Source organism: Hippocampus zosterae, chromosome 1, assembly GCF_025434085.1.
Source record: "Hippocampus zosterae strain Florida chromosome 1, ASM2543408v3, whole genome shotgun sequence".
Lineage (NCBI taxonomy): Eukaryota > Metazoa > Chordata > Actinopteri > Syngnathiformes > Syngnathidae > Hippocampus > Hippocampus zosterae.
The window spans coordinates 28,712,501-28,727,492 of record NC_067451.1 but is presented as its reverse complement, the minus strand read 5'-3'; positions in this window follow the sequence as shown (position 1 = coordinate 28,727,492).

The following is a 14,992-nucleotide window of genomic DNA, read 5'->3' as shown; positions in this document are numbered from 1 at the left end:
TTGGGGCTGGCCTCCCAATATCATCATCTGCATTCATTGGGGCTTGCCTCCCAATCTCTTGTATGGCCTCTTCCTCTGATCTGGCAGCCTGGGGCCCTTCGCCATGGAACCTGCGTTGTACCTCATCAATCTCAAGTTGTGACAGCAGTTGCCGTTTGTGGATGTTGGAACACTGAGCTACTAGTTGTTTCGTGGTCAACCGTGACTGTGGGTTTCGAAGTAACCATTTAGCCCGCATTCTCTGCATGTAACCCCTCTGACTAGGGTTGCTTGAGTAGTAGCATTCCAACAGAGCCATGTTATCGCCTCTCGCCCATCTCCGCTTTGTTCCAGTAGCCCATTTTTCATCAAGGTGCTCTGGTTCCCCAGCACCTGACGCAGACCTTGTTTGGCCGGGCGACGTCTGAGCCGGCATGTCATTCGTTTTATTGTCTCTCATCATTGTATGAGGTAGGCATTAGCGTGAAGGATCTTGCCCAAGGACCCACACTGGATGGTGTTATGTGCTCATTTTTGCCCCAAGCGGGATTCGAACCACCGTCTCCCGTATGCCAAACCGATGCCTTACCAACTGAGCTATCCAGCCGCTGTATGAGGTAGGCATTAGCGTGAAGGATCTTGCCCAAGGACCCACACTGGATGGTGTTATGTGCTCATTTTTGCCCCAAGCGGGATTCGAACCACCGTCTCCCGTATGCCAAACCGATGCCTTACCAACTGAGCTATCCAGCCGCTTATATATATATATATATATACACACACACACACACACACACACACACGCACACACACACACACACACACACACACACACATATATATAAAAAAAAAAAAAATCCTCATCTCACCCCTCGGGTGGTGTCCGCCCCTCATTCAGCTCCGGTCCTCTACCAGAGGCCAGGAAGCTTGAGGGTTCTGCGCAGTATCCTTGCTGTTCCCAGCACTGCACATTTCTGGACTGAGATGTCCGATGTTGTTCCCGGGATCTGTTGCAACCACTCATCTAATTTGGGGGTCACTGCCCCGAGTGCTCCGACCACCACAGGCACGACTGTCACCTTTACCTTCCAGGCTCTCTCCAGCTCCTCTGTGAGCCCTTGGTATTTCTCGAGTTTCTCATGTTCCTTCTTTCTGATGTTTCCATCACTTGGGACCGCTACATCCACTACAACGGCTTTCCTCTGCCCTTTATCTATGATCACGATATCTGGTTGGTTCACCATTACCATCTTGTCAGTCTGGATCTGGAAGTCCCACAGGATCTTCGCTCTGTCATTCTCCACCACCTTCGGAGGCGTTTCCCATTTTGACCTTGGGGTTTCCAGTCCATACTCCGCACAGATGTTTCGGTAGACTATGCCAGCCACCTGGTTATGGCGTTCCATGTAGGCTTTCCCTGCCAGCATCTTACACCTTGGGTCTTGTCTGGTGTGGTATATCTGGGCCTCGATGGCTCTGGTGCCTCTGTGCTGTCCTTCAGGCCAGCCCTCTCTAGCCACTGATAGGACTTCTTGAGATCAGGTCCGGTGGTACATCCCGTGTAGGGGCTTGTCCTCCCATGATGGTCCCTCTTCCAGCGCCTCATCTTCTGTTCCCCATTGTCTGAGACATTCTCTGAGTATGTCATCCGTTGGAGCCTTTTCCTTGATGTATTCATGGAGCTTGGATGTTTCATCCTGGACAGTGGCTCTTACACTCACTAGTCCCCGGCCTCCTTCCTTTCGGCTTGCGTACAGTCTCATGGTGCTAGATTTGGGATGGAACCCTCCATGCATGGTTAGGAGCTTTCGGGTCTTAACGTCTGTGGTCTGAATCTCTTCCTTTGGCCACCTTATTATTCCTGCAGGGTATCTGATCACTCGCAGGGCATAGCTGTTTATTGCCCGGGTCTTATTCTTGCCATTGAGCTGGCTTCTTAGGACTTGCCTCACTCGCTGGAGGTATTTGGCCGTAGCCGCTTTCCTTGTTGCCAGTTCGAGGTTGCCATTGGCTTGTGGTATACCAAGGTACTTGTAGCTGTCCTCAATGTCTGCTATTGTTCCTTCAGGGAGTGAGACCCCTTCAGTGCGGACTGCCTTTCCTCTCTTAGTCACCATCCGACTACATTTCTCAAGCCCGAATGACATCCCGATGTCGCTGCTGTAGATCCTGGTTGTGTGGATCAGGGAATCTATGTCCCTTTCGCTCTTAGCATACAGCTTTATGTCATACATGTCATGTAGAGGAGGTGACTGATTGTAGCTCCATTTCTGAGGCGGTATCAATAGCCTGTCTTGGTGATTATTTGGCTTAGGGGGTTCAGTCCTATGCAGAACAGCAGTGGGGAGAATGCATCACCTTGGTATATGCCACATTTTATGGACACTTGGGTAAGTGGCTTGCCATTGGCTTCAAGTGTGGTTTTCCACATCCTCATCGAGTTCGCAACGAAGGCTCTTAGGGTCCTGTTCACCTTATACAACTCCAAGCATTCAGTGATCCATGTATGTGGCATCGAGTCATAGGCTTTCTTGTAATCAATCCAAGCTGTGCACAGGTTGGTACGTCGGGACCTGCAGTCTTGTGCGACTGTTCTGTCAACCAGGAGCTGATGTTTGGCTCCTCTGGTATCTCTACCAATGCCCTTCTGCACTTCGTTCATGTATTGATCCATGTGTCCACTTATCTTAGCCGCTATGATGCCTGACATGAGCTTCCATGTTGTGGAGAGACAGGTTATTGGCCGATAGTTGGATGGGGCTGCACCCTTCGAGGGATCCTTCTTGATCAGGATCGTTCGCCCTTCGGTTAGCCATTCTGGGTGAGTCCCATCCCTCAGCAGCTTGTTCATTTGTACTCCTAGGCGCTCATGGAGTGCTGTGAGTTTCTTTAGCCAGTAGGTGTGGACCATGTCCGGGCCTGGTGCTGTCCAGTTCTTCATATCTGAGACTCTTTCCTGTATGTCTGCCACTGTTATGGTAACTGGGTTCTGTTCAGGGAGGTTGCTGTGCTCCTCTCTCAGGGTCACCAGCCATTGTGCACTGCTGTTATGTGCAACCTCCTTCTCCCATATGCCTTTCCAGTACCTTTCAGTTTCCAGTCTTGGTGGGTCAGCTCTGTTGTTAGGACCCTGCCACTGAGCGTACACTTTCGCAGGTTGTGTTGCGAACAGCCTGTTTATTCGTCTGGCCTCATTCTCTTTCGTGTACCACTTTAGGCGACTGGACAAGGCTTGGAGCCTTTGTTTGGCAGTTTCGAGTGCTTCAGGTATGGTCATCTGGATGTACCTCTCGGATATCGGCCTTTTCATCACACCTCTCCGGGCCTCCGTCAATTGACTCACTCATATATATATATATATATATATATATATATATATATATATATATATATATATATATATATATATATATATATATATATATATATATATATATATATACACATATATATATATATATATATATATACATATATATATACATATATATATATATATACATATATATATATATATATATACATATATATATATATATATATATATATATATATATATATATATATATATATATATATATATATATATATATAATGTGTGTGTGTGTGTGTGTGTTACCTCCATATTGCAATTGCAATTTTATTATGCAATTAATTTTTCAAGGTCCTCTTCCCATGTATTTTTTTTCTTTCAACAAACACAAGCAATACATTTATCTATTCATCTGTGGAACAGACAGTGTCAAATGTATTCGACATAAATGTTTTCACCTTATTGGTTAAGATAAAAATAAAAGTCAAAATAACAATAAAACTCATGAAAGACAGCTTACCCACTTCAAGTAGAGATATTAACTTCCTAAACACTTTGGGCCCTATATTAAGAACTGCATTACATCACCCGAGCTAAAACTTAAGACCTGGTTTCACCTGCCATGTCAAGTCAACTGTATTTATAGAGCACTTTCAAACAGCCATCGCTGCATACAAAGTGCTGTACATTGAGCAATTTAACATATACAATAAACACCTGGTCTAAAGTGGAGTCTACTTTCTGTCACTAAATTGTGAAGTGCGATGGGTGCATTTAATAAAAAAGGCCCTCGATGCACCTGAATGCCCAGCAAGGCGTGGTAAGGGCCGCCAGATTCTCAAACACGGTAAACCACACCTGCCCTGGCATGAAAATTAAGATGCACAAGTTTTTACATCAAGCGCACGTGCTCTCATCGACAAAAATAGGGCCCTTTACCTTACAATCTTTGAAGCGCTCATTTTAATAACTTCCAAAATTCTACCAAACAAGAGTGTCGTAGACATAAATCAGTCAGTTAGAAGTCAAATTTAATGAATGCAAACAAATCTGTGGCTCCATCACTTCATATTTCATATTTCGTGAAACATATGTAAACATGTGGACTGCACTGCGTAGGCACTGAAATTAAACTACATCAATAAATCAAAAGATATGCATGTATATAAAAAAAAAATCAAGCCTACTGATCAATAGAAGTGAAACAAAATCCGCCCCTCCCAACCAACAAATTGCAGCCTTTCCAAGTTGAAAGTTGCATTTTACAACATTGTAATGTCAATTTCAGATCGATATCTGACCCTAACAAGGACAACCATGATACAAAATGGATGGAGTTGAGCAAAAGTTCACTTTCAAAACTCCAGTGGGGAAATGTAAAAAATTGTGTGGAACCCAACAAGTTATTAGGATATGGTTCATACTCGCTTTATTAACTAACTCCTGTCGGGTAATCAAAATGTTCGAAACATCGTAGGGGTTGATGGCATGCAGTTCAACACCGTTGCAATAATATACATCCTGTATTGTAAATTAATACCTCTCACAGATTAAGATTATTCTGCTGCGCCAAATGAAATGTCGGCAGACTTTGTTACTATGCCTCACATTTTGAATACGTACCGGTACTATTTTTAGCAAAGTCTTCTACAGATGCTTTTTTCCTTGTGGTATCCAGAGAGAGCGTGGCCTGGGGATCATACTGCATGCTGGGTAGCCTTAAAACTGCCTGTGTGATGATAGATGAAGCAGTGCTTCTCTCCTGGGACAGCCAGTGTCCTCGGTGACTATGAAAAATGCTGGAAGGACTGCATTAGGCAGCAACGTGACAATATCCACATTTTGAGAAAGTCAAATGTGCTGTGACGACCCTTCTGTTCAGAAAGCTGAACATCTTCATCAAAACAGCCAGAGGAAAAAAAAGTATCGATCTAAAATAAAGTACCGCTATATATGGCCAAATATATATATATATATATATATATATATATATATTAGAGCTGTCAGTTTAGCGCGTTTTTATTGGCATTAATTTAAATGAATTTTAACGCGATTAAATTTTTTCTCGCGAGATTAACGCGGCACACGTCACAAGCGGATGTTACGTTGCTCTAGAAATACACCAGAAACAAAACAACAAGCGCGCTGCAGAAGCCCACGCCCATGTCTGTTTTGCCAGCGAAAACGGATACTTAAAGAGTTTATGAATGGAAAGTTTACTTTTAAAAAGTTGCCAGATTGCTCCACTGACAAGATCAAAGTTACCTTTTCTTCTCTCTCTGTGTATCATACAGGTATACGATGTATGCCACTGACGCGATTGTTACTTGTTTGGAACTATTTTGTGTGGAAGGTTACAGCGTTCCGTGTCCATATAAATAGAGCGGGTGGAGCTTCTTTGTGTTCGTCTGACAATGACGGTGCGCAGAGTTGATGACATGACAACGAAAGTTCAGCGGTGCAGTGGTAGCGACCTAGCGAAAATAAAACGTCTCCAGTGTTGTCATCGAACCAAGTGTAGTCATCCGAAATGAGGTAGACACAAAAACCCTAGAGAGACTTCCGCGCAAGAAGTACCAACATAATCAACATAGCCTGACTTTGTTAGGGGGAGTGAGACCCCCCTCTTTCAGAATGGTTTGCCCCAGCAGCACGGGGGAAGTGCTTGCGCTTGTTTGTACGGCCGGCAATTTTGAATACAGCGGCACATAGTAACTATTACTTTCTAGGTGATGTAACCTACTGCAAAAAATACAGTAAAATTATTGATCATGTTAACATTAGCAGACTGTGTTGTCTTGCCTTGCTGCAGAATGAAACGCCACAGTGTTGCGTTTCCTTTGTGCCCGCCAACTCTTCTCGAATAAGATTTGTCTCCCTACCAAGGTGAAAGTAAATACCGGAGACTCTCAATCGCCTCCATTGTTGTTGTTTGTTGCAAGTCTCATTTGAACAGAAGCGTTCAATGTGCCAATTTTTTTGCCTTTCAACTCGACTACTCCGAAGTGGAAATCTGAAAAGCCTAAACTTGCCAAGTACAGAGACGACTGAAAGGTACTGTGTACACGGAAATGCAGCGAGAATCTTGTCATGACATTTTGGACAGTTCTATTCTTGGCATCGTTTGATGTATTTGGCGTGGAAGAACTTGAGAGTCCTGACATCAACCCCTAACAAAAGGGAGGTTGTGAATCAAGTCCTCACTCAAGTCTTAAGTATCAACACACAATTTAAAAAAAAATGTTACATGGTTAGAAATGGGTATATTTGTACCTTGTTTGTGGACTCGCTAACAAATGGTGAGCCATCGAGGGCATGAAGGCCTAAACACTTTCAAAATGAATGATCTCCATCTCCAGGCTAAATTCTAATATGTGGTCCAGGCTTTAGAATCAAAGTGCCTGGAGATTCATTTAAACACTATTAGCAGTGTCGCAGTTTCTAGAACCAATCGGATTTCAAATTTGTCATATCAGGGTCAGCGTGCTGGTCCTCAATGATGTCAGTTTATTTCCGTCCTCTGATTGTTTGGTCAAAAGAAAACCTCATGCAGGCGACTTCGACTAACAAAACACATCTGCAGCAAATGTGTGGTCAACACACATTTTGGTGTTGAATTTTTATTTTGAGTAGATTTTTAGATTTTGGTCATATCATTTGATAAATATTGATTTGTAGATGGCACCATTGTGTGCCGTTACTTTGCATAATTTTGTGTAGTATTGATGGGGCCTATAACTGTGCCATGATAGTGGTGGTATTCAGAGGTGGATATTAGACAGCCTGATCGAAAGTATCCACTTCCAAACCCATTGGGCAAGTCTGTCCAAACTTAAATATTTCCTTTGACTTAGCACGGATGCCATCCTGAAACCCCAATAGGCTATTTAAAAAGAACATGACTTTGTGTGTCTCGTCAAGGTGTGACCGGGCTGGGCCCAGTTGACCTTGGAGGTCTATCCCACACAAGCACCTGAGTGTGGCCACGCACGCCGCTTTCTCTGTGGATCAATAGGCTCCGATCCTGGCCCCGGCCTGTAGTCAGCCTCTTCATAGTGGGTCGATACCCAGCATCTTCTTCTTGGATGCAAAGTTACATTAAATCTTCAATGAAAAAAAACATCACCGCCGCTGAAAGCCGGCTGCAATTACCCGGCAAGGGCTGCCAGCCGACTTTGCACTTCCCACAGCGTCTCCCTTTAGTACAAGGCATCTCTGACGGCACGATTGCAGTCTTTGTAATCGGAAATTACTGTAAAGGCTGTGGGGAATTGTACATGTGAGAATTAGCCTGCTTATCAGAAAGAGGCGACCAGAAAATATGGCTGTTCACACATTCACAAGAATAATGATGTCAAACCATGCAAACGACGTCTTTGTTTTACAGTCAATGAAGGGATTAAAGAGAAAATTCTTTGTGAGAAGTGCTAGTATTGTCTGGACTTGCGCATCAAAGCGCCGAATCATTTCGGAGCTAGACAGCCGCAACCGAAAGATGAAATATTCAACTTGTCGCTTTCATGTGGAAAAACATCCAAGCTCCAAGATGAGGTGCTTGCAGGATGGTCTCCATAAATATCCCACATTTTCCCCCCTGCACATTCATCTAAATTTAGATGAGTGACATATCAGAGTTGAATAAGCACAAGTGAAGTGAATGGAAATGTGGCTGACGAATAACAAGACCTGTGGTCTTCCACCTCAGGCTTACCGCTTAGTGATTAGCACATTTTATAATCGTGATAGCCAGATAGTACTATGCTCAGACCTGACACTAAATTGCTGGACACGTGTAACAATTTTGAATACCGTATATTTACCAAAATGCGAGAGACCCCACACAAATTCACTTAACTGGTGAGAAAAGGTTTTCTAAAAATAAGCTATTTTTGTTCATCTATCTTTGTCAGTGACGTATAGCGACAGACAGAACCCTTAAATGCGCTTCACTATGTGTTAGAGCAGGGGTGCCCAAACTTTTTGGACCGAAGATCTACTTTTCGATCAACTAACCTCCCGAGATCTACCCTTACCGGCACGCGCACACACGCACACGCACACACGCGCGTACACCGTGATGAGAAACAGCCTGAAACTGAGGCATGCGACGCACTTTTGCAGCCTGTTAACTATCGCAGCTCACACATACTGTTTTAAAGTGCTTCCCTGGGCCCTCCAAGAGTCCTATTCTTTGCTCGTGCCCTCGGTGAATTGTACACGAAGCAAACTCTGAATGAGAATCATGACGATAAAAGATGGAGCGCAATTTTTTTTTTTGTGAAAATGAGACTGATAAGATGATTAGTGTGCAGTGTACATTAACACAAAAAATATATTACTAACATGTACAAAGACACAAATGGTTGATTGTTCTTTTTCTCCTCGACACTCCTCGGATCTACTTAGGACCTGTCTTAGATCTACCGGTAGATCAAGATCTACCTAATGGGCCTGTGTTAGAGGGTACAATCAACCTGCATATTCACCTGTCAGCATGACAATTCCTGCAAGTGTATCAGCTTTGTGTTGAGCTAAATTTGTGTCTGAATTGAGACTATGTGTGTCTATATTTCAGTAGAAATACTTTCTGATGTTGTTGTTTAATGGTGTGCTGTGATATTTTTCTATTGTAAGAGATGTCCTTTGGCGCAATAATGGTTGGAAATCAGTCCTGTGAATAATATGAATCAAAGCCCCTGCCAAGTGAAAATAAAAGTCTTGTAAATTTGACACACCACAGAAAAGAACGTTGTTAACAACTCCGTCAAATCTGAATGATCGCCAAGCACGTCTATAAAATGAGGCTTCAGAATTCAAGCCCTTCTCACTGCCCTAAAACACTGTAGGCAGGTCCGATGGATGCAATGAAACCTCGCCGTGCTTAGATGTCAACTGTCTCTCAAGTAACTTCTATGACCTGGAAAATGGATGCTGCTTGCATCTTGTCGATAACAACATTTGCGGAGCAAATATCTACTTGCTTAAAGCCTCCGGTGGCTGAAATCTATCCAAAAGGTCATCATGGGACTTTCCAAGGTGCAACAACGAGGCACTCTAAAGCAGGCACTCCAGCACGAAGCCCTTGTCCATACGTTGACTTGATGCTTTTGGTCATTATGAGTTGCCATTTACAGGCAACACTAGCGTGTTTTCGAGACAGAAGATTGCTGAAGGGAAGATGCATTTTCAGGGTGTAGTATTTCGGAGAGCTAGCTAATTGCATGTTGCAATTAGACATAAGCACAGACGTGGAAAAAGGCACCCACGTTCTTATTAGGGCCTCATTGATATGGATTTTATTTCGGGCGATGCCAATTTGGCGGAATAAAATTCCGATAATCGATTTATTGGCCGTTAAATTTTTAAAACTATATAATGAATGAAATAAATTCTTTTTGCATCCCTTGAGCTTTGTTTGTTTGTATGTTTGTTTCTTAACATATTCAATATTCAATACAGCAACAAATTAGCAAGAAATAAAGGCAAGCAAAATATAAAAAAGGAAAAGAAAATAGTCATCATCACAAATTATATATAGTAAAAAAAACGTATCTAGTCCGACCCCTTGTTATAGTATATTACATGAATTGATTATTTATCAATACAGAAAAAGGAAATAGTCTACATAACAACAAATTCTTTTACCTATATGTGTGCTATACTTATCCATTTATACAACTTTCGGTTTGTTGTACATATTCATTACAGCATTTATATGTCGATTTTCTCATATGCATAACGGGTACTGCATTTAATTTAATTTATCAGTGTAATTCTAATGTATTTCTATGTTTTTAATTCATTCATTCATTCATCTTCCGTACCGCTTGATCCTCACTAGGGTCGCGGGGGGTGCTGGAGCCCATCCCAGCTGTCTCCGGGCAGTAGGCGGGGGACACCCTGAATCGGTTGCCAGCCAATCGCAGGGCACACAGAAACAAACAACCATTCGCGCTCACACTCACACCTAGGGACAATTTGGAGTGTTCAATCAGCCTGCCAAGCATGTTTTTGGAATGTGGGAGGAAACCGGAGTACCCGGAGAAAACCCACGCAGGCCCGGGGAGAACATGCAAACTCCACACAGGGAGGCCGGAGCTGGAATCGAACCCGGTACCTCTGCACTGTGAAGCCGACGTGCTAACCACTGGACTTGTTTTTAAATGTATCAAATTTTATCAGCTTAATTCTGATCTGTGTAGTTTTCTTGTACTACTCTCTTGAATTTGTTTTTGAATTCAGCAAGCGAGTTACTGATTTTCAGGTGTGTTTCAAAAGTATTCCACAGATTTACACCTGTGACAGAGGTTGCAACAATAAACATCTAAAGGACAGGCAGAACATTTGAATGTTTTGTTATAATTTGTCAAAAGTATTTAATTTAATTAAATGGCCCAGTTTTTCTCATTTTTTGGGATGCGGAAGATGTTTGAATGCAATTTTCTTTGTCTTATGTTGTTACGTGTAAATATGTAAAATAAATAAATAAATAAAACCAACAACAACAATCAACCGATTCATTTTACAGGGTCAAGTAAAGCTAAGTTACTTTAAAAAAAAAAAAGAGTTGATGAATGTGTACATTCAATTATAATCCATCTCCCGAACACATTTTGAAGTCAAGATGGCGCCCGAGTAGGCAGCCGTCAGCAAGTGCTCTCATGAGCCTTGCTTTTTTTTTTTTGTTGTTCTTGTGTTTCTTTTGTCACTTTGTGTTTGTTGTTACGTCGTGTGGACTTGATGTGGACCTTTTTCAGCATTTTTTGGCCACGACATTCATCAAGGAGGAGACTCTGTGCTGGGTGGTTGCGCCTTCTCGGCAGCATGGGTATACCAGCACTGTTTTTGACTGGAGGAATGTCGGCGCCATTTGACTGTCGTTGCTGGACAGTCCCGGGGCGCTTGTGTCTTGCGCCTGTAATGGGCAGCATTTTTCACAGCCCCGCTTTGTTCAGCGGAGAGATCGGTGCTGTTGAACGGTCTGCGGCTGGATGGATGGAGGTCTTGAGGAGCCGACGATGAGAAGAAAGGAGCGTTGGCGCAGAGTGCCGATGCGGATTTGGAGCTGGGAGTCGCGGCTTGGAGTTTGAAGCGGATTATGTGGGACAGGAGAAGTGAACTAATCTCTTTTCGTCAATGGACGCTACAGCTTCGTGTTTGCTTTCAAAAACTTTGCTTGTAGCAGACGTGTGCACATTTTTCAGCATGATGTCTCTGATCCACTGGTGAAAGGACACTTTGATCCTCTCCTCTTTCATCTATAACTGCTTCAGACAACAAAGTGTATGCAGAAAGTGGTGAAGATTGCACGACTGTCTCTGTCCTATGTGTTGTCTTGTGTTATTTTTTGTTATTTTGACTTCAAAATGGCGCCGCGAGAGTGGCTGCCTTTCGAGCAGCTCCTATTTTTTTGTTGTTCTACTTCTTCCTTTCATAACTTTGCTGCTGTGAATCTGGAATTTCTCCATTGCGAGACTAATAAAGGTATTCTTAATCTTAATCTCATTAAACATCAAAGGATCAAAGTTTTATGCTGGCAAAGGTTTTGACCCCGGAACACTTTCATTATTTGTTGAGGCAAACAGTTCAAATAAATGGGAAGTGGATCAGGAACGGGTTGTGTTTGACCGTCGGCCTTTCATTGTCCCTGCAATGTTTTTTAACTGGGACATGGTGCATTGCAATGTAATTGAAAGCCTCTGTACGTTGAGGACTTTATTTTTTTATTTTTTCTTCGGCCTGAATCTGCCAAGTCCGCTGTGTGGGAGCACAAGTGGAAGAACTCACAAATGAATCCAGGGAAAGGAATGACAAAAAATTGTGACGAGTGTCATCATCATCAACCCTGACAGACGAGTGGGAGCCGAATCCCGCATGAGGCCTTGCTGCCAGGGTGCAACAGCGGGAAGAGGAGTAGTCTAATTGGCGTCAAACTCTCCTCTGCAATATTTACGCTGAGTCTCCCAGCTTCCAGCGTCGGACCTCGCACGGGATTTATGTTATTGACAGTGTAAGGGTTGAGTTCTTATGCGCAAAAAACTGGGTCGAGTGTCACACACTTTTATTGTAACCTGTCTTCAATTATTATCTTTTTTTAAGAGTCGATATCGATGGTAGGAAGTAAAAAAGTACAACGACTTGTTTGTTGTACTTACCTGTGTGAAGATTTTTCAGGCATCCGCGTTGTACTTTAGACTCTTAATCTGTATATTTGCAAACACATACCTGGACTGTATATCGTATTCCTTACTTGTAGTCACAAAAGTTTTTTTTCAAACTTCAAAGATGACATAATTGACTGTAAAACTTATTGTTGCATTTTAAGTTTGTACCGGGTACTTATATTTTCTACATTTCAGAGGTCGTACTTTTGACTTTTTCTTAAGTTGAATAGTATTTATATTTTTACCAAAGTCATTTTACACATGTATCTGTACTTCCACTTCAGGATAGAATGTGAGCACTTCTGACACATTAGACCAGGGGTCCCCAAACTACGGCCCGCGGGCACATTTCACCCGGCCCTCTAACCCTCCTGTTGTCCTCGGGTCAAAATGACCCGTCACTGTGTTAAAAACGCCCAAAAAAACCCCTAAATGATAATTTTTTAACTTGAAATTTTATGACTTTTCCTAGATTGTCCCCAACTGCAGAAATGTTTTTATTCACATTTCCATGGAAGCTGTACAAAAAAAAGTACAAAGGTGGTCTTCGGGGCAAAATGACCCATGACGCAAATAGGGTTGAAATCAAAGTCACAAAGTTATTTACACACCATAGAATGTTTCAGTGTTTTAGTTGTGTCTCAGATCAATTAGTAGAACACGTGAACAAGATGGTAGCAGACATAAACAAGACAAGATAGGTGGCGTTCTCGTAGATGGCAGAACTCTTATTTTGTGGATTTCAAGGGGCTATAAAGAGAGAGAGTTGTTTAGTTATTATTTATTTCATTAATAGTGTTATTTGTTTCATGACTTTTTGTTGTTGTTGTAAAGAACCTGGAAAGGGTTATTTGGTTATGTGTGGCTTTCTGGGAAACAATAATTTTTTAAAGCTCCCCTACGATCGTTGATGTTACAAACAGCATGTATTGTATTGTATTGTAAACTGACACGGGCCCCGTATCAGAGAAGGGAAAAGTTATGTGGCCCTCACAGGAAAAAGTTTGGGGACCCCTGCATTAGACCCAATGCATGAACTGTATCCCAAAATCAGATTTTAAAAAGATAATTATGGATCTGTTTGAAGGCAAAGTAATAAAACATCCCATGTGAAAATGTAGCATTTTTGATACAACTATTATATTGGATGTGATTATTTCCCCGCATTATTGCATGCACAAACACATCAACACAGACAGGTGACACTCTATAATGCTGACTTCAGCAGTGCTTGACTTGTCCATTTGTTTGGCGCCCGATGTGATATCTCAGCTCGGTCTGTTGGCGCCTGCACTGAGTTACTGCCACCGACACAAATTCATTGACATTCTCAGAGTGCTCAGGCACCTGCATTCATCACAAGTTATCACTGTAAGCATCCAGGAAGCCACCCTGGGTCTATTCAGCAGACTTCCCTCTGCACTGCAGTCTGTGACGCTACACACACACACATATATATATATATATATATATATATATATATATATATATATATATATATATATATATATATATTATATATATATATATATATATATATATATATATATATATATATATATATATATATATATATATATATATGATGATGATGAGAGACAATATATATATTAAAAAAAAAAAAATCCTCATCTCACCCCTCGGGTGGTGTCCGTCCCTCATTCAGCTCGGGTCCTCTACCAGAGGCCAGGAAGCTTGAGGGTTCTGCGCAGTATCCTTGCTGTTCCCAGCACTGCACATTTCTGGACTGAGATGTCCGATGTTGTTCCTGGGATCTGTTGCAACCACTCATCTAGTTTGGGGGTCACTGCCCCGAGTGCTCCGACCACCACAGGCACGACTGTCACCTTTACCTTCCAGGCTCTCTCCAGCTCCTCTCTGAGCCCTTGGTATTTCTCGAGTTTCTCATGTTCCTTCTTCCTGATGTTTCCATCACTAGGGACCACTACATCCACTACAACGGCTTTCCTCTGCCCTTTATCTATGATCACGATATCTGGTTGGTTCGCCATTACCATCTTGTCAGTCTGGATCTGGAAGTCCCACAGGATCTTCGCTCTGTCATTCTCCACCACCTTCGGAGGTGTTTCCCATTTTGACCTTGGGGTTTCCAGTCCATACTCCGCACAGATGTTTCGGTAGACTATGCCAGCCACCTGGTTATGGCGTTCCATGTAGGCTTTCCCTGCCAGCATCTTGCACCCTGCAGTTATGTGTTGGATCGTCTCAGGTGCCTCTTTGCACAACCTACACCTTGGGTCTGGTCTGGTGTGGTATATCTGGGCCTCGAAGGCTCTGGGGCTCAAGGCCTGTTCCTGAGCAGCCAGGATGAGTGCCTCTGTGCTGTCCTTCAGGCCAGCCCTCTCTAGCCACTGATAGGACTTCTTGAGATCAGCCACTTCAGTTATGGTCCGGTGGTACATCCCGTGTAGGGGCTTGTCCTCCCATGATGGTCCCTCTTCCAGTGCCTCATCTTCTGTTCCCCATTGTCTGAGACATTCTCTGAGTACGTCATCCGTTGGAGCCTTCTCCTTGA